At 39.4% G+C, this 27,857-nt stretch overlaps 9 non-coding genes across 9 annotated transcripts; all 9 read left to right on the top strand.

The window, feature by feature from the left end:
* Positions 1 to 93: 93 nt before the first annotated feature.
* Positions 94 to 173, top strand: TRNAL-UAG. Its single transcript has one exon. It is a non-coding gene; the product is annotated as a tRNA-Leu (tRNA).
* Positions 174 to 610: 437 nt separating this feature from the next.
* TRNAL-UAG lies at positions 611 to 690 on the top strand. Its single transcript has one exon. It is a non-coding gene; the product is annotated as a tRNA-Leu (tRNA).
* A 438-nt stretch (positions 691 to 1,128) lies between these two features.
* Positions 1,129 to 1,208, top strand: TRNAL-UAG. Its single transcript has one exon. It is a non-coding gene; the product is annotated as a tRNA-Leu (tRNA).
* Positions 1,209 to 1,642: 434 nt separating this feature from the next.
* On the top strand, positions 1,643 to 1,722 carry TRNAL-UAG. The gene has a single exon. It is a non-coding gene; the product is annotated as a tRNA-Leu (tRNA).
* Positions 1,723 to 2,161: 439 nt separating this feature from the next.
* TRNAL-UAG lies at positions 2,162 to 2,241 on the top strand. Its single transcript has one exon. It is a non-coding gene; the product is annotated as a tRNA-Leu (tRNA).
* A 439-nt stretch (positions 2,242 to 2,680) lies between these two features.
* TRNAL-UAG lies at positions 2,681 to 2,760 on the top strand. The gene has a single exon. It is a non-coding gene; the product is annotated as a tRNA-Leu (tRNA).
* A 951-nt stretch (positions 2,761 to 3,711) lies between these two features.
* On the top strand, positions 3,712 to 3,791 carry TRNAL-UAG. The gene has a single exon. It is a non-coding gene; the product is annotated as a tRNA-Leu (tRNA).
* A 931-nt stretch (positions 3,792 to 4,722) lies between these two features.
* TRNAL-UAG lies at positions 4,723 to 4,802 on the top strand. The gene has a single exon. It is a non-coding gene; the product is annotated as a tRNA-Leu (tRNA).
* Positions 4,803 to 5,603: 801 nt separating this feature from the next.
* TRNAL-UAG lies at positions 5,604 to 5,683 on the top strand. Its single transcript has one exon. It is a non-coding gene; the product is annotated as a tRNA-Leu (tRNA).
* The last annotated feature ends 22,174 nt before the right edge of the window (positions 5,684 to 27,857 follow it).

Raw genomic sequence — 27,857 nt, 5'->3', positions numbered from 1 at the left:
AGATCATGTGCATTGGATTTTACCAAGAGGGTGTTGGTTAGAATCGAACAGGTTTTCTTCAAGAAAATATAAATTCTATTTTATTAATATATAGACGGTTTGGCCGAGTGGTCTAAGGCGTCAAATTTAGGCTCTGGTCCGAAAGGGCGTGGGTTCAAATCCCACAGTCGTCAAGAGATGTTTAAAAATATCCCTACGCTCTCCATTGTATTTCACTCCATGAAAAACAATTACTTGAACAGCAAAATACGAAAATTAGTAGAAAAAAGGTTAGTCAGTCATTAATGTTTATTTCTTTTTTTTTTTTTTTAACAGAATTGATGGTAAATAATAAATATATTGTAACTACTAAAAGAATTGTATTTAACTTATCTTTTGTGTTAATGTCTATTTGCATACTATATGCCGTATACCCCAATCACCTGATGACGACATTGCACCCGTGCACTCCCTATTCACTGCTAAGATATCATTTAAACCACACAAGAGATCAGATGTCAGCAAAACTGCACTAAAAAGATCATGTGCATTGGATTTTACCAAGAGGGTGTTGGTTAGAATCAGACAGGTATTCTTCAAGAAAATATAAATTCTATTTTATTAATGTATAGACGGTTTGGCTGAGTGGTCTAAGGCGCCAGATTTAGGCTCTGGTCTGAAAGGGCGTGGGTTCAAATCCCACAGCTGTTAAGAGATGTCTAAAAATATCCCTACCCTCTCCATTGTATTTCACTTTTCCATGAAAAACAATTACTTAAACAGCAAAATACGAAAATTAGTAGAAAAAAGGTTAGTCAGTCATTAATGTTTATTTCTTTTTTTTTTTTTATCAGAATTGATGGTAAATAATAAATATATTGTAACTACTAAAAGAATTGGATTTAACTTATCTTTTGTGTTAATGTCTATTTGCATACTATATGCCGTATACCCCAATCACCTGATGACGACATTGCACCCGTGCACTCCCTATTCACTGCAAAGATTTTATTTAAACCACACAAGAGATCAGATGTCAGCAAAACTGCACTAAAAAGATCATGTGCATTGGATTTTACCAAAAGGGTGTTGGTTAGAATCGAACAGGTTTTCTTCAAGAAAATATAAATTCTATTTTATTGATATATAGACGGTTTGGCCGAGTGATCTAAGGCGCCAGATTTAGGCTCTGGTCCGAAAGGGCGTGGGTTCAAATCCCACAGCCGTCAAGAGATGTTTAAAAATATCCCTACGCTTTCCATTGTATTTCACTCCATGAAAAACAATTACTTAAACAGCAAAATACGAAAATTAGTAGAAAAAAGGTTAGTCAGTCATTAATGTTTATTTCGTTTTTTTTTTTAACAGAATTGATGGTAAATAATAAATATATTGTAACTTCTAAAAGAATTGGATTTAACTTATCTTTTGTGTTAATGTCTATTTGCATACTATATGTCGTATACACCAATCACCTGATGACGACATTGCACCCGTGCACTCCCTATTCACTGCTAAGATATCATTTCAACCACACAAGAGATCAGATGTCAGCAAAACTGCACTAAAAAGATCATGTGCATTGGATTTTACCAAGAGGGTGTTGGTTAGAATCGAACAGGTTTTCTTCAAGAAAATATAAATTCTATTTTATTGATATATAGACAATTTGGCCGAGTGGTCTAAGGCGCCAGATTTAGGCTCTGGTCTGAAAGGGCGTGGGTTCAAATCCCACAGCCGTCAAGAGAAGTTTAAAGATATCCCTACGCTCTCTATTGTATTTCACTTTTCCATGAAAAAAAATTACTTAAACAGCAAAATACGAAAATTTGTAGAAAAAAGGTTAGTCATTCATTAATGTTTAATTCTTTTTTTTTTTTTTAACAGAATTGATGGTAAATAATATATATATTGTAACTTCTAAAAGAATTGGATTTAACTTATCTTTTGTGTTAATGTCTATTTGCATACTATATGCCGTATACCCCAATCACCTGATGACGACATTGCACCCGTGCACTCCCTATTCACTGCTAAGATATCATTTAAACCACACAAGAGATCAGATGTCAGCAAAACTGCACTAAAAAGATCATGTGCATTGGATTTTACCAAGAGGGTGTTGGTTAGAATCAGACAGGTATTCTTCAAGAAAATATAAATTCTATTTTATTAATGTATAGACGGTTTGGCCGAGTGGTTTAAGGCGCCAGATTTAGGCTCTGGTCTGAAAGGGCGTGGGTTCGAATCCCACAGCTGTTAAGAGATGTTTAAAAATATCCCTACGCTCTCCATTGTATTTCACTTTTCCATGAAAAACAATTACTTAATCAGCAAAATACGAAAATTAGTAGAAAAAAGGTTAGTCAGTCATTAATGTTTATTTCTTTTTTTTTTTTTTATCAGAATTGATGGTAAATAATAAATATATTGTAACTACTAAAAGAATTGGATTTAACTTATCTTTTGTGTTAATGTCTATTTGCATACTATATGCAGTATACCCCAATCACCTGATGACGACATTGCACCCGTGCACTCCCTATTCACTGCTAAGATATTATTTAAACCACACAAGAGATCAGATGTCAGCAAAACTGCACTAAAAAGATCATGTGCATTGGATTTTACCAAGAGGGTGTTGGTTAGAATCGAACAGGTTTTCTTAAAGAAAATATAAATTCTATTTTATTAATATATAGACGGTTTGGCCGAGTGGTCTAAGGCGCCAGATTTAGGCTCTGGTCTGAAAGGGCGTGGGTTCAAATCCCACAGCCATCAAGAGATGTTTAAAAATATCCCTACGCTTTCCATTGTATTTCACTCCATGAAAAACAATTACTTAAATAGCAAAATACGAAAATTAGTAGAGAAAAGGTTAGTCAGTCATTAATGTTTATTTCAGTTATGTCATTTTTTTTTTTAACGGAATTGATGGTGAGTAATAAATATATTGTAACTTCTAAAAGAATTGGATTTAACTTATCTTTTGTGTTAATGTCTATTTGCATACTATATGCCGTATACCCCAATCACCTGATGACGACATTGCACCCGTGCACTCCCTATTCACTGCTAAGATATCATTTAAACCACACAAGAGATCAGATGTCAACAAATCTGCACCAAAAAGATCATGTGCATTGGATTTTACCAAGAGGGTGTTGGTTAGAATCGAACAGGTATTCTTCAAGAAAATATAAATTCTATTTTATTGATATATAGACGGTTTGGCAGAGTGGTCTAAGGTGCCAGATTTAGGCTCTGGTCTGAAAGGGCGTGGGTTCAAATTCCACAGCCGTCAAGAGATGTTTAAAAATACCCCTACGCTCTCCATTGTATTTCACTCCATGAAAAACAATTACTTGAACAGCAAAATACGAAAATTAGTAGAAAACTCCATTGTAATGTTTATTTCTTCTTTTTTTTTTTAACAGAATTGATGGTAAATAATAAATATATTGTAACTACTAAAAGAATTGGATTTAACTTATCTTTTGTGTTAATGTCTATTTGCATACTATATGCCGTATACCCCAATCACCTGATGACGACATTGCACCCGTGCACTCCCTATTCACTGCTAAGATATCATTAAAACCACACCAAAGATCAGATGTCAGCAAACCTGCACTAAAAAGATCATGTGCATTGGATTTTACCAAGAGGGTGTTGGTTAGAATCGAACAGGTTTTCTTCAAGAAAATATAAATTCTATTTTATTGATATATAGATGGTTTGGCTGAGTGGTCTAAGGCGCCAGATTTAGGCTCTGGTCCGAAAGGGCGTGGGTTCAATTCCCACAGTCGACAAGGTATGTTTAAAAATATCCCTATGCTTTCTGAAAAACAATTACTTGAACAGCAAAATACGAAAATTAGTAGAAAAAAGGTTAGTCAGTCATTAATGTTTATTTCCTTTTTTTTTTTAACAGAATTGATGGTAAATAATAAATATATTGTAACTTCTAAAAGAATTGGATTTAACTTATCTTTTGTGTTAATGTCTATTTGCATACTATATGCCGTATACCCCAATCACCTGATGACGACATTGCACCCGTGCACTCCCTATTCACTGCTAAGATATCATTTAAACCACACAAGAGATCAGATGTCAGCAAAACTGCACTAAAAAGATCATGTGCATTGGTTTTACCAAAAGGGAGTTGGTTAGAATCGAACAGGTTTTATTCAAGAAAATATAAATTCTATTTTATTGATATATAGACGGTTTGACCGAGTGGTCTAAGGCGCCAGATTTAGGCTCTGGTTCGAAAGGGCGTGGGTTCAAAATCCCACAGTCGTTAGAGATGTTTAAAAATTTCCCTACGCTCTCCATTGTGTTTCACCCCATGAAAAAAAATTACTTAAACAGCAAAATACGAAAATTAGTAGAAAAAAGGTTAGTCAGTCATTAATGTTTATTTCTTTTTTTTTTTTTATCATAATTGATGGTAAATAATAAATATATTGTAACTTCTAAAAGAATTGGATTTAACTTATCTTTTGTGTTAATGTCTATTTGCGTACTATATGCCGTATACCCCAATCACCTGATGACGACATTGCACCCGTGCATTCCCTATTCACTGCTAAGATATCATTTCAACCACACAAGAGATCAGATGTCAGCAAAACTGCACTAAAAAGATCATGTGCATTGGATTTTACCAAGAGGGTGTTGGTTAGAATCGAACAAGTTTTCTTCAAGAAAATATAAATTCTATTTTATTAATATATAGACGGTTTGGCTGAGTGGTCTAAGGCGCCAGATTTAGGCTCTAGTCTGAAAGGGCGTGGGTTCGAATCCCACAGTCGTCAAGAGATGTTTAAAAATATCCCCCTACGCTCTCCATTGTATTTCACTGCATGACAAACAATTACTTAAACAGCAAAATACGAAAATTAGTTGAAAAAAGATTAGTCAGCCATTAATGTTTATTTCTTTTTTTTTTTTAACAGAATTGATGGTAAATAATAAATATATTGTAACTTCTAAAACCACACAAGAGATCAGATGTCAGCAAAACTGCACTAAAAAGATCATGTGCATTGGATTTTACCAAGAGGGTGTTGGTTAGATTCGAACAGGTTTTCATCAAGAAAATATAAATTCTATTTTATTGATATATAGACGGTTTGGTCGAGTGGTCTAAGGTGCCCGATTTAAGCTCTGGTTCGAAAGGGCGTGGGTTCAAATCCCACAACCGTCAGAGATGTTTAAAAATATATCCCTATTCTCTCCATTGTGTTTCACAGCAAAATACGAAAATTAGTAGAAAAAAGGTTAGTCAGTTAATAATGTTTATTTCTTTTTTTTTTAACAGAATTGATGGTAAATAATAAATATATTGTAACTTCTAAAAGAATTGGATTTAACTTATCTTTTGTGTTAATGTCTATTTGCATACTATATGCCGTATACCCCAATCACCTGATGACGACATTGCACCCGTGCACTCCCTATTCACTGCTAAGATATCATTTAAACCACACAAGAGATCAGATGTCAGCAAAACTACACTAAAAAGATCATGTGCATTGGATTTTACCAAGAGGGTGTTGGTTTGAATCGAACAGGTTTTCTTCAAGAAAATATAAATTCTATTTTATTGATATATAAACGGTTTGGCCGAGTGGTCTAAGGCGCCAGATTTAGGCTCTGGTCCAAAAGGGCGTGGGTTCAAATCCCACAGCTGTCAAGAGATGTTTAAAAATATATATCCCTACGCTCTCCATCGTATTTCACCCCATGAAAAACAATTACTTAAACAGCAAAATACGAAAATTAGTAGAAAAAAGGTTCGTTAGTCATTAATGTTTATTTCTTTTTTTTTTTTAACAGAATTGATGGTAAATACGAAAATTAGTAGAAAAAAGGTTAGTTAGTCATTAATGTTTATTTCTTTTTTTTTTTTAACAGAATTGATGGTAAATACTAAATATATTGTAACTTCTAAAAGAATTGGATTTAACTTATCTTTTGAGTTAATGTCTATTTGCATACTATATGCCGTATACCCTAATCACCTGATGACGACATTGCACCCGTGCACTCCCTATTCACTGCTAAGATATCATTTCAACCACACAAGAGATCAGATGTCAACAAAACTGCACTAAAAAGATCATGTGCATTGAATTTTACCATGAGGTTGTTGGTTAGAATCGAAAAGGTTTTCATCAAGAAAATATAAATTCTATTTTATTGATATATAGACGGGTTGGCTGAGTGGTCTAAGGTGCCAGATTTAGGCTCTGGTCCGAAAGGGCGTGGGTTCAAATCCCATAGACGTCAAGAGATGTTTAAAAATATCCCTACGCTCTTCATTGTATTTCACCCCATGAAAAACAATTACTTAAATAGCAAAATACGAAAATTAGTAGAAAAAAGGTTAGTCAGTCATTAATGTTTATTTCTTTTTTTTTTTTTAACAGAATTGATTGTGAATAATAAATATATTGTAACTTCTAAAAGAATTGGATTTAACTTATCTTTTGTGTTAATGTCTATTTGCATACTATATGCCGTATACCCCAATCACCTGATGACGACATTGCACCCGTGCACTCCCTATTCCCTGCTAAGATATCATTTAAACCACACAAGAGATCAGATGTTAGCAAAACTGCACTAAAAAGATCTTGTGCATTGGATTTTACCAAGAGGGTGTTGGTTAGAATCGAACAAGTTTTCTTCAAGAAAATATAAATTCTATTTTATTGATATATAGAAGGTTTGGCTGAGTGGTCTAAGGCACCAGATTTAGGCTCTGGTCCGGAAGGGCATGGGTTTAAATCCCACAGCTGTCAAGAGATGTTTTAAAATATCCATACGCTCTCCATCGTAGGTTAGTCAGTCATTAATGTTTATTTATTTATTTTTTTAACAGAATTGATGGTAAATAATAAATATATTGTAACTTCTAAAAGAATTAGATTTAACTTATCTTTTGTGTTAATGTGTATTTGCATACTATATGGCATATCCCCTGATGAAGAAATTGCACCCGTGCACTCCCTATTCACTTCTAAGATATGAGTTAAAGCACACAAGAGATCAGATGCCAGGTAAACTGCACTCAAAAGATCATGTGCATTGGGTTTTACCACGAGGATGTTGGTAAGAATCGAACAGGTTTTCTTCAAGGAAAGATAAATTCTATTTTATTAAAATATAGACGGTTTAGCTGATTGGTCTAAAGCGCTAGATTTAGGCTCTGATTCGAAAGGGTATGGGTTCAAATCCCACATCTGTTAAGAGATTTTTAAAAATATCCCTACGCTCTCCATTGTACTTCACTCCATGAAAAACAATTACTTAAACAGCAAAATACGAAAATTAGTAGAAAAAAGGTTAGTCAGTCGTTAATGTTTATTTCTTTTTTTTTTTTTAACAGAACTGATGGTAAATAATAAATATATTGTAACTTCTAAAAGAATTGGATTTAACTTATCTTTTGTGTTAATGTATATTTACATACTATATGCCTTATACCCCAATCACCTGATGACGACATTGCACCCGTGCATTACCTATTCACTGCTAAGATATCTTTTAAACCACACAAGAGATCAGATGTCAGCAAAACTGCACTAAAAAGATCATGTGCATTGGATTTTACCAAGAGGGTATTGGTTAGAATCGAACAGGTTTTCTTCAAGAAAATATAAATTCCATTTTATTGATATATAGACGGTTTGGCCGAGTGGTCTAAGGCGCCAGATTTAGGCAATGGTCCGAAAGGGTGTGGGTTTAAATCCCACAACCGTCAAGAGATGTTTAAAAATATCCCTACGCTCTCCATTGTATTTCACTCCATGAAAAACAATTACTTAAACAGCAAAATACGAAAATTAGTAGAAAAAAGGTTAGTCAGTCGTTAATGTTTATTTCTTTTTTTTTTTTTAACAGAATTGATGGTAAATAATAAATATATTGTAACTTCTAAAAGAATTGGATTTAACTTATCATTTGTATTAATGTTTAGTTGCATACTATATGCCGTATACCCCAATCACCTGATGACGACATTGCACCCGTGCACTCCCTATTCACTGCTAAGATATCATTTAAACCACTTAAGAATCTAAGTGTTAGGCTTAGGGCTCTAGGTTGCACGGTGCGCTGAGTGTTGGTTTCAGTTATTTGCTTGCTTTTTGTCTTTTTGATAACCGTGTTGTTGTTGTAGAAGTTTGCAATGCCTCCTCGTCCCCGAGCGCGTACCCCGGAGACCCCGACGAATGAGCAGCTTGCTCAGAACCTCCAGCAGCTAACACAGACGATGCAGGCGCTTAGCGAGGCCTTGCTGAACAACAACCACCCCGTGCCTCCTCCTCAACCGGCTGGGCACAGGGATATGGGTCGTCTGGTGTCGGGTCACAGGCCGCCGACCTTCGCGGGTGAAGAAGACCCGGTGGTTTTGGAAGAATGGATGAGAGTGTTCGACAAGATCTTCGCGGTCGAGGAGAGAAGGGTAGAACTGGCAACGTTCTACTTCTGCCATGAAGCAGATCTGTGGTGGAATCATGAGGGTCCGACCTTCCTTGAAGAGCCTGAGTTCGGTTGGTCTACGCTTAAGGATAGGATGCGCGAGAGGTTTTACCCGGCACACGTGCGAGCCGCCATGTACAATGAGTTCCTCCACCTGCAGCAAGGATCTCTGTCTGTGGTCGAGTACCACAAGAAGTTTTTGGAGTTGGCACGCTTTGCTCGGATGCTCGTGCCTATGGAGCTCGCTAAGGTCGAGAGATTCGTTGCCGGCTTGAATTATGAGGCACGAAAAGCTTTGACTGTGAGCAGGCCGAGTTCTCTTAAGGATGCTTATCTGAGTGCCGCGGATCTGTACCGCATTCAGCAGCTTCAGCGGGGATCTTATGAGCAAGCGAGGAAAAGGACCGAGAGTGGAGGCTCTTCCACCTTCAAGAAGCCACGGCCGAGTTTTCAAGCCAAGAATGTGTCATATTCGACTCAAGTACCCAACCGGATGGAGCAAGGGAATCAAGCTAAGTTGTTTTCGTGCTAAAGATGTGGGAAGGTGCACGCGGGCCAAGATTGTTATGGCCAAGCGTTTAAGTGCTTCCGATGCGGAGATAAGGGCCACAAGGTTGCTGAGTGTCCTCACCCGGCCAATCAAAGAGCGCTGCCGCCACGCCTGGAGCCGGAGGAGCAGCGGGAGGTAGCTCGAGCCACGGAGCCGCTGGGGCCAGGCCAGCAGGGAGAGTCTTTGTGATGGGCGTTCGCAAGCCGAGTCCGATGGTTTGGTGGAGGAGGAGCTAGCAGGTAATCCTTTCCTAACCTACCCTTATCCTTTGTGCGCATCTTGTTCCTTGTTACCTTGAGTGTTGTCTTGTGTTCTTCGTGGTCTGCTTGAGTTGCTTGGTTATCCTTGTCATGTTTTCTTTGATAATGATTCTTTGGAGTTAAGTGTAGGCTCATCGTGATAGATAATTCCCTTAGCTTTTGCGAGTGAGTTTCATTGTGAAATTAGTTATTTAACTTTGAAATGAATCATGCTTGAGCTGATTGATGCGTAGTATATTTGCAAACAAATAATTCTCGGAGTACGAGTTATCGATCCACAGGGAAGTGGTTGTATCAAGCACTAGTTACTAACTTATTCATTAGAGCTAATCCTAACAATTACTTAGATGATTGATTGGCATAAAATAAATAAAATAAAACAGAGGTTCAGGATTTTGAAAACAATTAGAGAGAAGTTGAGATTCATGGGATTCAAGTATTTAATCACCTAGTGCCAATTATCGTTTGCAATATTTAGTTTGGAATTAAGATTTGTGTGGGAATGCAAAGTGGAATCGAATTACTCCCGTAATCTCTATTCCTAGTGAATTTCCACTCCCGTGGCTTAAACACCCAATAAGATCGAAGATCAGCATTCAATTATTCCTAATTACTACCATCTCCCGATTGGCAACAATCTAGAATAAACTTCCCCTAATAAGTTCTCCTTTCCCAAGGACCAACCATTAGGTGCAATCGTGTGTGCCCTAATTTATGCCCCAACTCCCATTGGTGACACAAACATGGCTATGAAGCTAGTAACTATGGCCATTAATTACAAGCATCAAACAATATTATCACGATTGCAACACAAGTATTAAACCCAAATAATAATATATTAAAGAAACTGAGAGCTCAGGCACATAGGTTCATAAACACTTTTACCCAAGAATCTCTAAAGAATTTAGCCAAGCATGACTAAATTATACATAGCAAATATAAATAAAGAATTACAAATCATCAAAAGAGTACAAGAATTAACCAGACGATTTTCCCAAATCTCCCTGGTCTCCTTCTTGTCTCTATGAATCTCTGAATTCTCTCCGTCTCCTCTTAGGGTTGAGGAAGGAGGGATTTTATAGTGGGTACAAAGTTGAGATGAAATAGGAATCTTGTACAAAATTGGACTCAACTTATAATTCCTATATTTTAAATAAAGAATTGAAGTTGGAATTGGAATTTGGAATTGAAGTTGAATTGGGAAACATTGCAGCCGCTATTCACTTTGCATGTCGCATCATTCTCGACGCGTCGAGCCTCTTTAGATCAGTTTTGTGATGCTACTGGAAATTTTCGACGCGTCGAGTCCTCTGGGTCCCGGACTTGTCCAAAATTGCTCCAAACTCATCCTTGAACTTCCCTTGCTCATAGAATTGACCTACAATGGTTCAAAAACACTAACAAACACCGTAAAACATTCAAAACAAGTGTGAACCATAATTAAATGATAATAGCAAGGAAAATATGTATTAAATAAGCAAAATTAAAGAACTTAAATACTAAGATGATTCAAAATAACTATAAAAACAAGCAAAGATGTGATAACATCACTGATCCTATAGTCTTTGCACTTTGAAATTCTTGCAACCTTTCCTTTGAGAACCCTCTAAATTTCCCAAGTATTCCTTGAAATTGAGAATAAAAAACCCATGTACAAATCCTAGCTTGTTTACCCTAAAAGTCAAGCAAAATGTTTTTATTACAACTCTTAAGTTTCAAACCCGAGCCTATTCTTTGCCAACCTAACCTCTAAACCACTTAAACTAATTATCTTTCTTGGAACTTACTCATTTTTAATCCCATTTAAACCATAAATCTCCACTTTACCCAAAGCCCCAAATTAAATCATCTTTTCCCCAATTTTTCCCCAAAATTCCCAAATTTTCTTCTCACTTTTTCCCTACCCGTGAGCAGCCGAGACCCAACCCCCCATCCGTCGCCTTACCTACAACCCGCCACCACCACCACCTGCCCGTCGACGCACCGCCGCCGCACCGTCGCAGTCCGCCACTGCCGCCGTCTACCGGAGCCATTGCCGTCGACCTGTTGCATGTCGCGACGCCGAGAGAGAGCAGCAAGAGAGGGAGAGGCAGCGAGAGTGAAGAGGAGAGAAGGAGGTATTGTGGGCTTCTTTTGTTGAGTGGGTCATCTCCTTCCATGCCTAGAAGGTCAAGTTTGGCTAGAAAAGCGGAATGGGTGGATACCCATTACCTTGTTCATGAAGGTAAAGCCTTTGACCTGGAATCTTTTTCTAATTCCTTGTTGGATATGCTTAGATTCCAAGGTTTGTTGGATGGGTTTCTCGCCAAAAGGGCTGAGACTTACCCGAGTTTGGTTAAGGAATTTTATCGTCACAAGGTTGTGACAAAGGATGGTGATAAGCTTGAGATCACTTCTAAAGTGAGAGGTGTGAAGGTCGTCCTATCTGAAAAGAGGTTGGCTCAGCTTTTGAATTTATCTGCTTCAGGAGTTGCTCAGTATAGCGGTAACTCATGGACTAGTACGGATACTATGGGGTACCGGGACTATTTGAGTTATCTGTTGGGTCGCACGAGTGGTTTCACTCAAGCTTCAAGGCCAGAGAAAAAGTGGTTGTCTGCGGAACATAGGATCTTGGTTATGTTGGTCTCGAATTGTTTGTTACCCAATAACAACAAAAGTAAGTTGTTGGGAAAGTTGGAGTGTACCTTTGCCTTTTGCCTCAAGAATATGGTCAAGTTCAACCTGCCAGCTTTGATGTTGCAACATATGGTTTTCTGCCGTGATCATAACCGGAAAAGCCTACCGTATGGGATGGTGTTGAGTTGGATTCTGGTTAGGAAAGGTGTGAGCGTTGATGGCTGCCTATCGAAGGCTGTGGGAAAGTTGGTGTTGGACGCCACCAATCTTCGAAGTTGCAATCTGTTTCAGTTGGAAGATAGTGATTACATCACTCTCGAAGAAGTTGCAAGGAAGTCCCCCGAAGAAAGAGCCGAGTTGGCAACCGAGCTTGGGATTCATGCCGGGAAGTTGAGCCTCGCTGTCCAGAGTTTGGGAGGCGATGAAGAAGATGAGGGTGAAGCAGGCCGCGAGGAGGAAGTGGAAGCATTGGAAGCTGCCGAGGCCGAAGAAACTGATCCTGAAAGTGAAGAAAATCAAAGAAGAAGAGAAGCTCGCACCAAGAGAGAGCACGACTCCATGACGCATGAGGAACACATTGTCACCTTGCTCCGTCAACAGAACCGCATGATCGAAGAAGGCTTCCCATACATGAAGACGCGGTTTGTCGCAGTGCACCAGAGGCTAGACCAGATCGAAGCCAGTTCAAGCCGCGGAGGAGAGGATGATGAGGAGTACTCCAAGGAGTCGGATAGCGAGTCCTTCTAGAGTGGAGTTGTGGCCATCTCGTTCGCCCTTCCTCAGTTGTTGTTATCTCCTTAGCCGTTGTTATCGTTTGTTAAGTTGTTTGTTGCTTGCTTTGTATGCTTGTTCTTGCTTGTTGTTTTGTTGTTTAGATAGTTTCGTAGTTGGTGTTTAAGTTGGTTGTCTAGTTCCTAGTTGCTGGTTAGAAGTTGGTGTTTGTGTTGGGACTAGAGTTCGTTATGCTCAATATATCCATTTGTTTAAACTCTTGCCAATCCTTGTTTTGGATTCTTTCTTGCCTTGAAATCTTGTGGAATCTTTTGGGTTTTGACCAAAAGAAATTATTCTTGACACTCTTAGTCACATTGTTGTTCTTTTTACCGTTTGTTCTAATTCGCCGTACCCAAGCTTCGGGGACAAAGCTTCTTTGAAGGGGGAGAGAATGTGACACCCCGAAATCCAAACTCGATTAAGGGATTAATTAAATAATTAATCCTAATTCAATTGGTAATTTAATTCCTTAAATTCCTGAAAGTTCAATAGTCTGGGACTAGTAATTGACTAGTCAACCCCAAAGTCAAAGTTGTACCTTGAGCTTTGTAGGGAGTTCTCTTGTTCCTTACACCTCTTCATGTTAGTAAGGCTATTCTTGACTTTTCACCTTGTGTTGGTATTGTAAGCTAACCTAGTAAGAACACCCTCATTTCTCTCCTTACACTTTCCAAATTCTAGCTCCACCTTCTCTCTAAAAAGGTAGATAGTTTTTCTTCCAAGCCAAGTTGAAGCTTTGCCAAGACTTCAAGAGTTGTCTCCAATATTCTACCTTTCATACATTTGGGCATCTAGGAGGGTAAGATCCATGTTCATCTTGTGTTTTCTTAGGTGTCTTTTCTTAAAGATAGAATCTTTATGATCTTTTGGTTTGTTCTTGAAGTGGGTTTGGAAGGTGAGCTTTGTTAGGAGCTTGGTGAGGTGTTAAGTGAAGGTTTTTCTCTACAAGAGGTAACCCATGCTCTACAAAATCTATTTTGCTTACCTATATGAATATTTCTTGGATTCTACATGTGTTTTGCTATGAAATGTGAGTGTTTAAGCATTGTCTTGTGAAAATGCATATCTAGAGCTTGTGTTTAGGGTTCTTGTGTGCCATTGCTTGGCCATTCCTTTGATTCAAGTCATTTTTTTGTATTTGGTAGATTTGGCATGTTTTGGACTTGAATTTGAGCTTGGAGTTGAAAATCCCCGAAGGGATTATTTTGTACAGGGTTACGTACCCGCGGGCGGAACGGCGGCCAGGGGGTTCTACCCGCCGCCTACCCGCGGGGTACAAAGGCCTCGTGGGTATGTACCCACAGGCGGAACTGCGGGTAGGGGTCTACCCGTGGGTCCACCCGCGGGGTACACTTTGGTGATTGGCAGGGATTTGTTCCCCGTGATTCTTTTGACTCGGTATTTGGTCTTTTGACTTCCCGATGTTCTTTTGTGACTATTTGAGTGTCTTCTTGATGTTTCGTATGTTTAGAACTATGGGGTAGAAATCCATGTAGGTCTTGGTATCTTGAATCGTGTTAAGTGTTCAACATTGTGTTTCGTTGAACCGTGATGAGTCTTGTGTGTTCTTCGAAACTACGTTTGGTTTACCCGTTTGATAAGCATGCTAGTTCGATGTTTAAATGCTAGCGTGTGTATTGTTTGTACCTTCTAACTGGTTGATGATAACTTCTGTTATTCATCGTTGTTGTTGGACTGCGATCCATTCCTTGATTGAGTATGGTTTCATATCTTCGTTGTGATCCGTTGATTGATTCCTGTTGTGGTGTGATGTGTGTGTGGCTTTACCTGGATTGCACGATTATTTGTATGGGACACTAGTCACCAAGGAATTACAGTGGTCCTCGTGGTGGCCATGACGCGATTATGGAGTTTGTGACCTGAGTGATGGGTTTACGTATTTCTTGGGAGGCATGTGTTGCCGTGTGTGTGATCGGTACCCTCGTGTACTATGAAATTGGTGGTCTTGTTGGTGGTTTGTTGGTGGGGGATGACGGTCCCAGGAGGGAAAAGGTTGGACTAAGAAGTACAGGGGTCCTGGAGGTAACGGTTGGAACTAGATATAAGGTTGGGGATAGCCATAAGGTTGGAACCGGGCATAAGGAAGGCATATCAACTCGTGATGGGTGATGTCACGAGGGCTTGTGTAGCCGTTGTTGTGAGTTCTCTTCTTGTGACGTGTGTAGTCACAAAGGCATGTGTTGCCGTTGGGTGTGTCCTTATTCCTTGAGTTATGCATGTCGGGTATTAATCTATTGTGTGATGATAGATTATACCTTGAGACTTCTTGCGAGTCGTTGTTGTTCTTTGTAGTCTTGGGATGTTTCCCGTGTTCTTGTTGGGAGTGTTTGAGTCTTGTGTTGACTATATATATATATCCCATTTCGAAAATGACTTTACAAACTTATATCTTATCTATGTATGATATTTCACATGTATTGGTGGGTTACCAGCATTATTCGCTGACCGGGCATCGTCCCATGTTTTATATGCTTCTTTCAGGTGATGCTTAGACGAGTGCGCGGTTTAGTGCCAGCTAGTATAGCTCCCCTCTTATGTTTTGTGTCCTGTGATCCAATCTAGACTTAGTACTCTGTTTTGATGGTTTAGATATTGAACAATGCAGATTTAGCCTGTGCGTTTACCTTTGGGTGAGCGTGGCATAGCACCCCGTTTCCTCTGTTTTATATATATCCTCTTTCAGTCTTCCGCTGTGTTTGATGTTTTGGTTTAGATATCGGCATGTTTAAAGGCTTTAAATAGCATGGTTTTAGGGGGTGTTACACAAGCAAGATTCAGCATATAAATTATTTGATCAACTTGGCATATCAGATCAATAATTCAACAAAAGTCAAGCCTAAGATTAATTCAAATTTGGAGGCTACACATTCCAAGAAAAGCTTTTGTCAGATTAATGAAGAGCAACGGCAAGATTATTCAAATCTTCTTACAGATGGTTAAATGACTTTGTCGATCAAGTTGATACAATTAATTTATCAACTACAATTCAAAATGGACAATCGAGATCGAAAGTTGATCAACGGACAAATAACTTTCATTTGCTATAAATTGTCCAAGCATACTTGAAGACTAGAACAACGAATGAGCAAGCACCCACGGCTAACAAAAGAGATTTTTACAAAGAGAAAAGCAAGCAATATTTTTAGCCAGTAAAGGGGAAATAGATCTTCATTAGAAAGATTCAAGTATGAGAGAGAAATCATTGTATATCATTGTAAACACTTCTACTGAGTGTAGAAAGGGGTAGAGTAACTAGAGAGAGTGAAAAACCCGGTTTGAGTGTAGCTTTGTGCGTAGCACTCGTTGTAAAGGGCAGAGTAACAAGAAGAGCTTGTGAAAACCTCGTGAGAGCGTAGCTTTGTGCGTAGTTCTCGTGGTGTAGGAGTACAGCTTGGTGCGACGTACTCGGGAAGGCGGAGTAGCAAGAGGAGCTTGCGAAAAACCTTGGTGGAGTGTAGCTTTGTGCGAAGCACTCAGAGAAGTGTCGGTGGACACTTATTCACTATTGTATCTGGGTGATCGAAGAATAGTGAATTTACTCCTTGGAGTGAAAGGAGAAGAGTGGAGTAGGAGAATTACACCATCTCCGAACCACTATAAATCTCTCTCTCTCTTTACTTACTGCTCATTATATTTCGTGCATGCTATTATCAATTGTGAACTAACCCGTTACGATTTATCGCACATCTTTATCTGTCTGGGTTTGATAGTTCCCACGTTTGCATGCAAGTGAAAATTTACATACTTCATCTTTAATCTTTATCAAGTGTTTCTAACGTGTTGCATGTTTAGAATCTCTCTTTGAGCACCGCACAATCGAGCATAACACTTTGACGTTACATATTCCGTTGTGCACACTCTAAGTTATTTAAACTTGTTTATGCTTGTTATTTAGAGTTGAAATTACCAAAGTGTTGTGTGCTTAAGAAAAGTTTGAAAAGTTAATTCACCCCCCCCCCTCCCACTCTAGACTTCTCGCCACCCTTTCGAGACCAACAAATACTAAATATATTGTAACTTCTAATAGAATTAGATTTAACTTATCTTTTGTGTTAATGTCTAGTTGCATATTATATGCCACATCCCTCAATCCCCTGATGACGACATTGCACCCATGCACTCCCTATTCACTGCTAAGAAATCATTTAAACCACGCAAGAGATCAGATGTCAGGTAAACTGCACTAAAAAGATCATGTGCATTGGGTTTTATCAAGAGGGTGTTTGTAAGAATCGAACAGGTTATCTTCAAGTAAAGATAAATTCTATTTTATTGATATATGGACGGTTTGGTTGAGTGGTCTAAAGCACCATATTTAGGCTCTGGTTTGAAAGGGTGTGGCTTTAAATCCCACTCTCGTCAAGAGATGTTTAAAAATATCTCAACGGTCTCCATTGTACTTCACTTTAGAAAAAAAATTATTTAAAAAGCAAAATACGAAAATTAGCAGAAAATGTTTATTCTTTTCTTTTTGAAAGAATTGATGGTAAATACTAAATATATTGTAACTTCTAAAAGAATTGGATTTAACTTCTCATTTGTTTTAATGTCTAGTTGCATATTATATGTCATATCCCCCAATCCCTTGATGACGAGATTGCACCCATGCACTCCCTATTCTCTGCTAAGATATCATTTAAACCACACAAGAGATCAGATGCCAGGTAAACTGCACTAAGAAGATCATGTGCAATGGGTTTGATCATTTTGCCTTTAGACATCTGCTAATTCAGAACCAAATTGGTAATTTCGCTATTGTCAATGGATCATTTTAGTAATTAACGTTTCGGAGAAATTAGTGCATGTGATGACCAAAATGGTCCCTTGAGACTTTAATTGTTTATAACTGCAAATTATAATTTTGTCCCTATATTGATTGAATTGCTCTTTTTTTTTTAGGTGTACCCAAGGTTTTCACCGTCGAACACGGTGACTAATTCCCACGTTGGGTGTAAGACTGGTCCATAATCCCCTCGTTGAATTGTAAGCACCTCATTTGGGTGGGATAGTTGGCATTGAGATTTAAGACTGCTCCATAATCCCCTCACTGAATTGTAGGCACCTCATTTTATACCTAAAGTCAAGGATCGGACCCTACTCCATATCCAATGCCAAGAATCGAACCCTTGACCTTTGATTAAAAGTGGATGAGTCTTTTCCACTCAACCACGCCCCAGGTTAACGGATCAAAACTACTACTTTATGAAAATTTGACGAATAAATTCACGGTTTTGCATATAAAAATATAGAGACAAGATAGCTACTTAAGACACATTCGTTTTGCCACCGCACAGGGACATGTGTCTTCCAAACCACATGTAATGGACGACCCACAGATAAAAGAACAAAGAGCCAAAGTGTATGATGAAGATGTATGCAATGAAGCTGCCTTAGAATTGAGCAAGAAAGGGGACACCTTTTCAGAGCCATGCGTGAAGGGCATGTGGTTGATTGAGATTGGAATTGAAGGTGCTGATTATTGAGCCTATCGTTATCATGGATTATTGAGCATAAATAAATGTCCATTTTTTATTTGCCCACATCCCATGTTAACAACCATTCCTCTCTTTCTTATCTTTATTTCTTTCCCTTTTTTAAAATTAAATAACATCAGCACAAAAGTATGTAGTGCAATTTTTGTGTTGCAGTTTTATAAGTTCTTAATTTTATAATTGAATTGTAATTATAGTTTCTAATTTTATTTGGTAAGTAAGACCAAAAATATAATTAAAAATAAAAACTTATACAAATTATTTGGTGGAGCTATGGGGCTTAGGTCGAAGGACAATTAGGTCAGGGAGTGGAGGTTCAGAGGTTAACTGTGTCCAGGAAACAATTGGAGCCCATGGATAGGGTCTGTAAGTGTAAAAATGTTACACATAAAAATTCATTTTTTTTGTTGGCATTAATTAGTTGTCAAAAATCTAGAAGTCATTAAATTTTGGATCTAGTTCAGTATCTGTGTCAGTGCTAAGTCTGGATCAGCGCCAGGATGTAGTCCAGAAAAGATGAGGCTTATTCAAACATTTATTTTGTTCAAGACCCTACTTCCATGGTATTTTAAATCAGATGATGCAACTCAATTTGAGGTGTTTGAGGCTGCACATTTTTAGACCAAGAAGTTATCAATTTATTCTTATAAATTGCTACTTTGGGTTTCTTATTAATTTGAAGATTAAAGGATTAATTTCTACATTTCATTCCTAAAATCCTCTTCTAGCTATTCTATCATTTTATCCAAGTGGTGAAGGTTTCTTCACTGGTTCAAGTTGTGATGAAGATAGCCTGGACGTCAAATCTATGGTGATGCTGGAGTAGGCGCTAGAGTAGTTTAGTTTATGCTTTAGTGTGTAATGTACTTCCTCTTGTACTCCTTGTTGATCATCTAGTGGATTGGGCTGACGTGAGTGGTCCAGCAGACGTAGGAGTGGAGCTCCGAACTACGTGAACATTTCTTGGTGCCTGGTTCCTTTTTATTACTTGTAGTTAATTCTTTATTCTGTCTGGAGTAGATCCTGGAGCTAGTCTAGTTTAATAATGGAATTAAAATTTAGCAGGAACCTTATTCAAGATCCACGAGCTTTTTTAATTGGAATCAGAGCACGAGGACTTAAAATATTAGTCTAACCGATTTGTCTTTCTTGTGTTTCTTGAACTCAAGTCCTCAGTATCTGTTCTTTATTTTACTTTTTTGGTTATTCTTCTTTGGCTTACCGTGCATTAAGTCTTGCAGCATGGAACGACATAGAGCACCTCCTGAACTAACAGGTGACAACTATGCGTATTGGAAGGCCCGCACCAAAATGCACCTACGAGCTCATGGAGAGAGGCTCTAGAGGGCGGTTCTTACTGGGTGGACTCATCCTACCAAAGTTGGAGCCACTCCAAAAGATCCTCCAGTCCTCAAACTACAGACAGAATGGACGGATGCTGAGATGACTACTGCAGGATATAACAATAAGGCATTAGATATTATTTTTCGTGTATCCACCATAAATCGGCCTCTTGCTTAAGGTAGAACGTAACCATCTCCACTTGGCGATCCTCCCGGCAATCCACTACTTCGAATATCTTGTCGAAAGTCCGGATCCATTCTTCTAGTCTTTGAGGCTTCTAATGTTTGGGTTCCTGGTTTGTGCGTTGTTGTCCGTAACCGTGTGCAAGTTATGCTATTGGGGACTTGGCATTACGGGTTTTGTTTTTTTGTTTTTTTTTTTTTTTGGGTGTTTAGCTGTGGAATGGATTTTTCTTTTTTTGGCTTTGGATTTAGTTTAAGGTTATTGTTGGCTTTGTATGTGCGCTGTTGTGTGTTTGCGTATGCGTAATGTTGTTGGGGGGCTATTTTTTTTGTGTAGGGTAGAAAGCTGGAGGGTTTTTTATTACTATTACGGTATGTGTGTGCTTGGTTTATTGGGGGCAGGTTGTTGTATGTTAAAGGTTTGTGAGGATCCTGGTTTGTGCGTAGAGGTGTGTCACTGTGTGCACGGTAGGATAGTGTGGACTTGGCGATACGGGGTTCTGTTTTTTTTTTTTTTTTTTTTTTTGGTTGTTTGGTTTTAGAATATGTTTTTGTGGGGGGGGGGGGGGGTATGGATGTTGCGTAGGGTAGAAAGCTGGGGGCAGGTTTTACTTTAGGGGAGGGTTGTTTGTATGCGTTGTTGGTGTAAGACGTGTGCATCTTTTGTTTTAGTGTATGTAATTCTTTCAGATAACCTAAACATATTTGTTTGTGTATATTTGTGGTTGGTTTTTATTTTTAATGTTGAGAGTTTTGTCGACAGTAGTTGGTTGTGCTATGGTTATTGAGTATTTGCTTGAGTTGTTGCATATGGGAGTGGTAATTTCTTGGTGGGTGGGTGTTCGGCTTGTACATAGGTGATGGGTATTTTTTTTTCTTTTTTTGCGGTTGGGTGTGTGTGCTATGGATCCTGAGTTGATGTTGTTCGGTCGTACTCTTTTTTGTTATGTTGTTTTTTTTTTTGGGTTTGTGTGCATTATTTTTTGCCATTCCCAGGTGACGTCGTGGGTGAGCCGGTTGTTGCTGTAGCTGTGGGCGCAGCTGTAACACCCCACGTTTCTTAATCTTAATTACAATTCTAAACCACAATTAATATAAACTAAGCAGCGGATAAACATCTTAATAAGAATACTAGTGGGAATGTCACCGCCACAACCACCATTCCATGGTGATTGCACAGGCTAAGGATGGAACTGGAATAATAAAAGTAATCTAACATTCATATTACTAGATCAAATGTCATAGAGGGGGAAAACACCCCGATGTCTAAACATCAAACTTCATCAACAAACATAAGTCTACAAATCTGTCAAAATAATACATCATAATAAAAGTACTAATATCACAGACTTTCTCGTAGAGGGGGAAAACATTTGCTCACAGACTAACTCAAACAACAAACTCAACACTTAGACAACTTTAGATATATCACAGACTTTCTATATGCTTGCAACCTATAATGTCAACAGGCATGCTTCAAATATAAATAACTCAACAACATATATATACCAACACATATTTCTCATAACATTTCTCATCATAACTAATTCATGCTATCAGCCAATTCCCTACAAACAACCAATATGAAATTATCATCATGCTTTCAAGATCACATCTTGCAACCTAGATATATATAAGATATCAAAATGCAACTAAAGCAATCATGCTCAACGTACAATCTCGGTTAATCATTCTCATATGCAATCTAGTGCAATACTATACTCAAATGCAATCTCGTGCAAACATTCTCATTATGCAATCTAGTGCAATATTATAAGTATATTCATACACTCGTTTGTAAAATAGAATACTTTTCTGTGGAGGTTTCTTAGAGTTACAATGACTCGCTTTCCTTCTCTTGAGTCTCTTGACTCGATATCTTTCTTGCTCAAAATTTCTCATACTTCTCATTTCTCTTCTTGTGCGAGGCAAGTACTCTGCTGCAGCGAAGCCCTAGCGTACGATGCAATCTCGTGCATCCACCACATCCGTAACTACGGAACCTCTAACTCGTGGGGAGGTACGTCTTCACGAATCATGAATGGACTAAACCGGCTCGACAATCTAGCCGGCCACATACTCAACTCACCCACAGAACCACTCTCTTGGTTCTTTCTTTCTTTCTTGCTTTCTATGTGGAATCAGCTATCGTACTTTTAGTGTGTGCACCCCCTAACCAGGATTCCAAGCCTGGCGGGCAGTCTCCAACCTCGTAACGTGGGAATACACCGCGTTACATGATAAATATGTCGGATCACAATATCCGTTACTTTCTCTTTTACTCTGAAAGGACATAGTCCCAACGGGTCCTCCAAAACCTCACTGATATATAGATAATATATAAATATATCACTCATGCACCACTCTCATGCATGTCATATCTCAACAACTTCTCAATGCAACAAGATAAAGACTTTCCACATGCTCATGAGTTTTGGAAAATAATACTTAGGCACACGTTAGCCACTTATGCACTTTTAAAACATGATACGCTTGGAATGCAATTTACCGAACAACAACATCAATTCTATAAAACACTGTGAAATCTCAATAATTCAAGAAAATATGCTTGTAAGTCATAACTTGATAGTTCTCCTCAACTAACATTTAGCAAGTATTTAATATGCCCTTGGAACCCAACTACATCAACTTAGAATTATTCTTTGGATGATAACATTCAAAACTAACATGCTATGTACACTTCAAAACATGGAATTAACAAATAATCTCTATAAATCCCAACATACACCTTAGACATGCTTTTCTAACAAGACTTAATCAATTAATGACCTTGCTTCTCAACTTAACAATCAAATAGCAATATGCAGTTCACATAGGCAAAACCAAAGCTGATACTTCTCATATTCATACACTACACAATCGTTCATATCAAGCTCATTTCTAATCCAAATTCAACGAAATCAAAGCCAAAACGTGCGTCAAGACGGCCCCGAGGTACCGAGCCACAAGGGCCCATGACACCTGGTCCGAAACGACACGTAGCTGAGCTACAAGGTCCCGGCCTCTGCACAGGTAACCTGCAACGGTCCTAGTCCTAGCCCCGCCGCCTGGAACCGATCAACGGCGGCCTAGGGCCACGGCTCTTGCATAGGGCCCTTCCCTAGGGCCGTTCATACCACGGCTCTAGCCAACGGCTCCCCTCGTGGGCCGTCGGCTAGGCCCGCCACTTCCAATGGTGCACACTATGAGGTGCACCAGTGGCTTCTTCTTTAACTGTAAAACATTTCCAGACCAAATTTCACTTCCAAATCATCACCAACACATTATACAACAACAACTAGTCATCTAATAGCTCAAACACACAACAATCAAGCATTTCTACTCATTTCTAACAATATAACAGTGGTTTCACAAAGCCAAAAAGAGATTGGGAATCCATGGGGTTATACCTTTGTAGCTTTCTTCTTTTTCTAGCTTGGATTCCACCTCTTCCTTAGCTAACTACAACCTCATTCACCTCATAAACATCCCCAATAAACCAACAACAACTTGCTACTAAGTTCTCAGAGAAAGAAGAGGAAGAACAATGGTTGAAAATGGAAGGCTAAGGTTGAAGAAATACTTACTGTGAATTCCTTTTGAGTTGTGGAGCTATGGTATGGCAGCCAAGAAGGGAATCAGGAGAAAATGAAAGGATTCTCATTGCTTTAATATGGGTTCAAAACCCTAGGATGATACTCAATGATTGGTGGAGGGCAAGGTAGTATTTTGGTTGATTCTAAACAAAATATCAGACAAGGGGTTGAAGGCTTATGGTCCACCTTGCAACATGGACCATAGTCTAGAGAGGTGATTTTAAATAGTTTGGGGTCAAAATGTATTTTTCCAAAAATGATTTCCAAACAAACACTTGGTTCAGATTTCTCCAGGTCTTAGTCGGATTGGTTTCTCAGTTTAAAACTTGGTACGCGAAGTACCCGAAATTTTAGGATTTTGGAATAAAAATAAGTTTTGGTGTTGAATTAATTTAAAATGTAACTCAAAATAATTTATTCAAACACCAATTCATCGCAAAAAATTTTAATGGAGTGAAAATGGCTATTTTGGAATTTCTTAAAGTTGGATTTATAAAATTAAATTTTTGGGTTGTCACAGCAACTTTGCCCCCTCAGCCTGCACAACAAGCCCCGGATTCTGATGTATCTGATGTTGAGCCCGATGAGGTTGATGAGGATCTATTCCCCCCCCCCCCCCCTCTGAAGATACGCACTTCGCCTAAGCATCTTGTCAAACTGATGATGTAACACCCCCCAAACAAGGCCCAATAAAAGCCCTAACACATGCAGATTAAACAACAAAACTAGCACAGCGGAAGATAAAAAGAAATCCAACGGGGTGTTATGCCACGCCTACCAAACCCGGTAAACGCTACGGCGAACAATCTGCAAGTGTATAAAACTATCCCAAAACATCAATCTAACTACATTGGGCGCACAGGCCACAAAAACCACAAGATAAAGGTGCTAAGCTACCAGGCTCTAGACATCGCGCTCGTCTAAACAACACCTGAAAGATACAAAGATAAACATGGGATGACTCCCGGTCAGCGATAATGCTGGTAAGCCACCAATACCGTTAAGTATCATATATAGGTAGATATAAGATAGAAAACCATTCTCGAAACGGAATACATAAGTATATAAGTTAAAAGCCAAGATCGAAAGACAACACAAGACTCATCACTCTCAAAGATAACACCGGGAACACATCCCAAACCACAAAGGTTACAATAACACGAAGGAAATACAACTCACCCATGGCAACACATGCCCTTGTGACTACACACGTCACAAGAAAGAGAACTCACCACAATGGCTACATAAGCCCTCACGACATCACCCATCACGAGTTGTGATATGCCTTCCTTATGCCCTGTTCCAACCTTATGGCTACCCCCAACCTTATACCTTCTTCCACCATTACCTCCAGGACCCCTGTACAGCTAAGTCCAACCTTATTCCGCCGGGACCGTCGTCCCCCACCAACAACCCGCCTATAAGACCACCAATTTCATAGTACACGAGGTACCGTACACACACATGGCACACATGCCCGGATAACACATGTTATCCCCCAATCACGTGAACCTTTCTCGAAGGAACACAGCTCCATAATAACGTCACAGCCACCACGAGGACCGCTGCAATACCTTGGTGACTAGAGTCCCATACCACTAATCGTGCAATCCAGGTAAAGCACACACGCACAACAACTCACACGAGTCAAGCAACGGATTACAACGAAGGTATGAAACATACTCAATCATGGAATGAGTCACCACCCAACGACAACAACGATGTATAACACAAGTTAACATCAACCACACGGAAGGTACGAACAACACACACGCTAGCATCAAGACAACAAACTAGCATGGTTAACAACGGGGAAACTCAAGGTAGTTCCGAGGAACACACAAGACACCTCTTGGTTCAACGAAGCACAATGTTGAACACTTAGCACGATTCAAGACACCAAAGAGCCTACATGGATACCTACCATATAGTTCTAGACCTACGAAACATCAAGAAGACGCTCAAATAGTTCCACAAAAGAACAACGGGATGTCAAAAGATCAAATACCGAGACAACCGAATCACGGGGAACAATCCCACTCCAACTCCAACCCTGTACCCGCGGGTGGACCCACGGGTAGTGCCCCACCCGTGGTTCCGCCCGCGGGAACAATATCCCACGAGGCTGTGTACCCGCGGGTAGGCCGGCGGGTGGTGCCCCTCCCGCCGTTCCGCCCACGGGAACATACCTGTTCCACAACTAATCCCTTCGGGGATTTTCTTCTCCAACACAAATTCAAGTCCAAAACCTGCCAAATCTCACCAAATACAACAAAATGACTTGAACCATGGAAAATGCCAAGCAATGGCCCAAAGGAACCCTAAACACAAGCTCTAGATATGCAATATCACAAGATAAATGCATAAACCCTCACATTTCGTAGCAAAACACAAGTAGAATCCAAGAAATCACATATAAGTAAGCAAAATAGGTTTTGTAGAGCATGGGTTACCTCTTGTTGACCAAAAGACTTCACTTTACACCACAACAAGCTCCCCACAAAGCTTACTTCTCAAACCCACTTCAAGATCAAACCAAAAGATAATAAAGATCCTACCTTTAAGAAAAAGACAACTAAGATAGAACCAAAAAGACTAGACAAGCTTAGATCTTACCCTCCTAGATGCCCAAATAGGTGAAAGGTTGAATCTCGGAAGCAAAACTTGGAATCTTGACAAGGGTCTCAACTTGGCTTGAAGAATAAGCTACTCTTCTTTTCTAGAGAGAAGATGGAGATATTTTCTAAGGATTGTAAGGAATGAAATGAAGAAGTCTTCTAGGTTTAGGTTACAATACTAACTCTTGATGAAAAGACACGGATACCCTTACTAAGCTTTAGAAAGTGTAAGGAACAAGAGATCTCCTCTCAAAGCACAAGGTACAACACAACTTAAAGATTGACTAGTCAAATTCTAGTCCTTGAGTATTAAAAATCAGGATTTTAGGAATCAATTCCTCAAAAGAATTAGAATTAATTACTCAATTAATTCATGGATTGAAATGTGGATTTTTGGGGTGTCACATCCTCTCCCCCTTCAAAGAAGCTTTGTCCCCGAAGCTTGGGAACGACGAATTAGAAACAAACGGTGGAATGAAACAACATTGTGACAAGAAGTTCAAGAATAACTCTTTTGGTCAAAAATTCCCAAAAGGTCTCACAAGGATTCCAAAGCAAAGAAGAAGGCATTTCGAATTCAAGGATTGGTCAAGAGCAAAACAAACGGATAGATTGAGCGTCACAAACTCTAACCTCAACACAACCACCAACTTCTAGACAACAAACAAGAACCAAACAACTAACTCCAAACGCCAACTTACTAAGCTAGCTAAACAACAAAACAACAACCTAACACTAAGCTAACAACGGCTAAGAAGAAAACAACAAAGGAACAAGGCGAACGGAACAACCACAGCACAAGCTAGAACTCTACAATCTCCGACTCCTCGGCATCTTCAGACTCTTCCTCTTCATCTTCGTCTCTACGGCTAAAACTAGCGTCAAACTGATCCAACCTCTGATGCACTGCGGCAAACTGAGCCTTCATAAACGCGAAACCCTCGGCGATCATGCTGTTCTGCTGACGAAGCAAGGTGACAACGGGCTCCTCATGCGCCCTGGCATCATGCCCTCTCTTCGTGCGAGCTTCACTCCTTCTCCGATTTTCCTCACTGTCTGAATCACGTGCTTCAGCTTCGGCGGCCTCTGGTGCTTCTACTTCCTCTTCAACTTCTTCGTCACCGCCCAACTCTGGACTGCGAGGCTCAACTTCCCGGCAGGGATTCCAAGCTCGGCAGCTAACTCTGCCCGCTCATCAGGTGCTTTCCTTGCAACCTCTTCGAGCGTGATGTACTCACCATCAACCAACTGGAACAGATTACAACTCCGGAGATTGGCGGCATCCAACACCATCTTTCCCACAGCCTTCGGGAGACAACCATCCACACTAACACCCTTCTTAACCAAGATCCAGCTCAGCACCATCCCATAAGGCAAACTCTTCCGATTGTGATCCCGGCAAAACACCATGTGTTGCAACATCAAAGCAGGCAGATTGAACTTAACCATGTTCTTCAGACAGAAAGCAAAGGTGCACTCCAACTTACCCAACAAACTGCTCTTGTTGTTATTAGGCAACAAACAATCTGACACCAACATCACCAAGATCTTTTGCTCAGCAGACAACCACTTCTTTTCCGGCCTAGAGGCTTGAGTGAAACCACTCGTACGGCCTAGCAAGTAGCTCAAATAGTCACGGTACCCCATGGTATCCGTACTAATCCAAGAATGGCCACTGTACTGAGCTACTCCGGTAGCAGACAAACTCAACAACTGAGCTAACCTCTTCTCAGAAAGCACAACTTTCACACCTCTCACCTTAGAGGTGATCTCAAGCCTTTCTCCTTCCTTCGTCACAACCATGTGACGGTAAAACTCTTTCACCAAACTCGGGTAAGTCTCGGCCCTTATGGCGAGAAACCCATCCAACAAACCTTGAAACTTAAGCAAATCCAACAAGGAACTTGAAAAAGATTCCGGATCAAA

The sequence above is a fragment of the Ipomoea nil genome, unplaced genomic scaffold (genome assembly GCF_001879475.1).
Source record: "Ipomoea nil cultivar Tokyo-kokei standard unplaced genomic scaffold, Asagao_1.1 scaffold2791, whole genome shotgun sequence".
NCBI classification, from domain to species: Eukaryota; Viridiplantae; Streptophyta; class Magnoliopsida; order Solanales; family Convolvulaceae; genus Ipomoea; species Ipomoea nil.
Note: the sequence above shows the minus strand (reverse complement) of the source record. Positions and strands in the feature narration are given on the sequence as shown.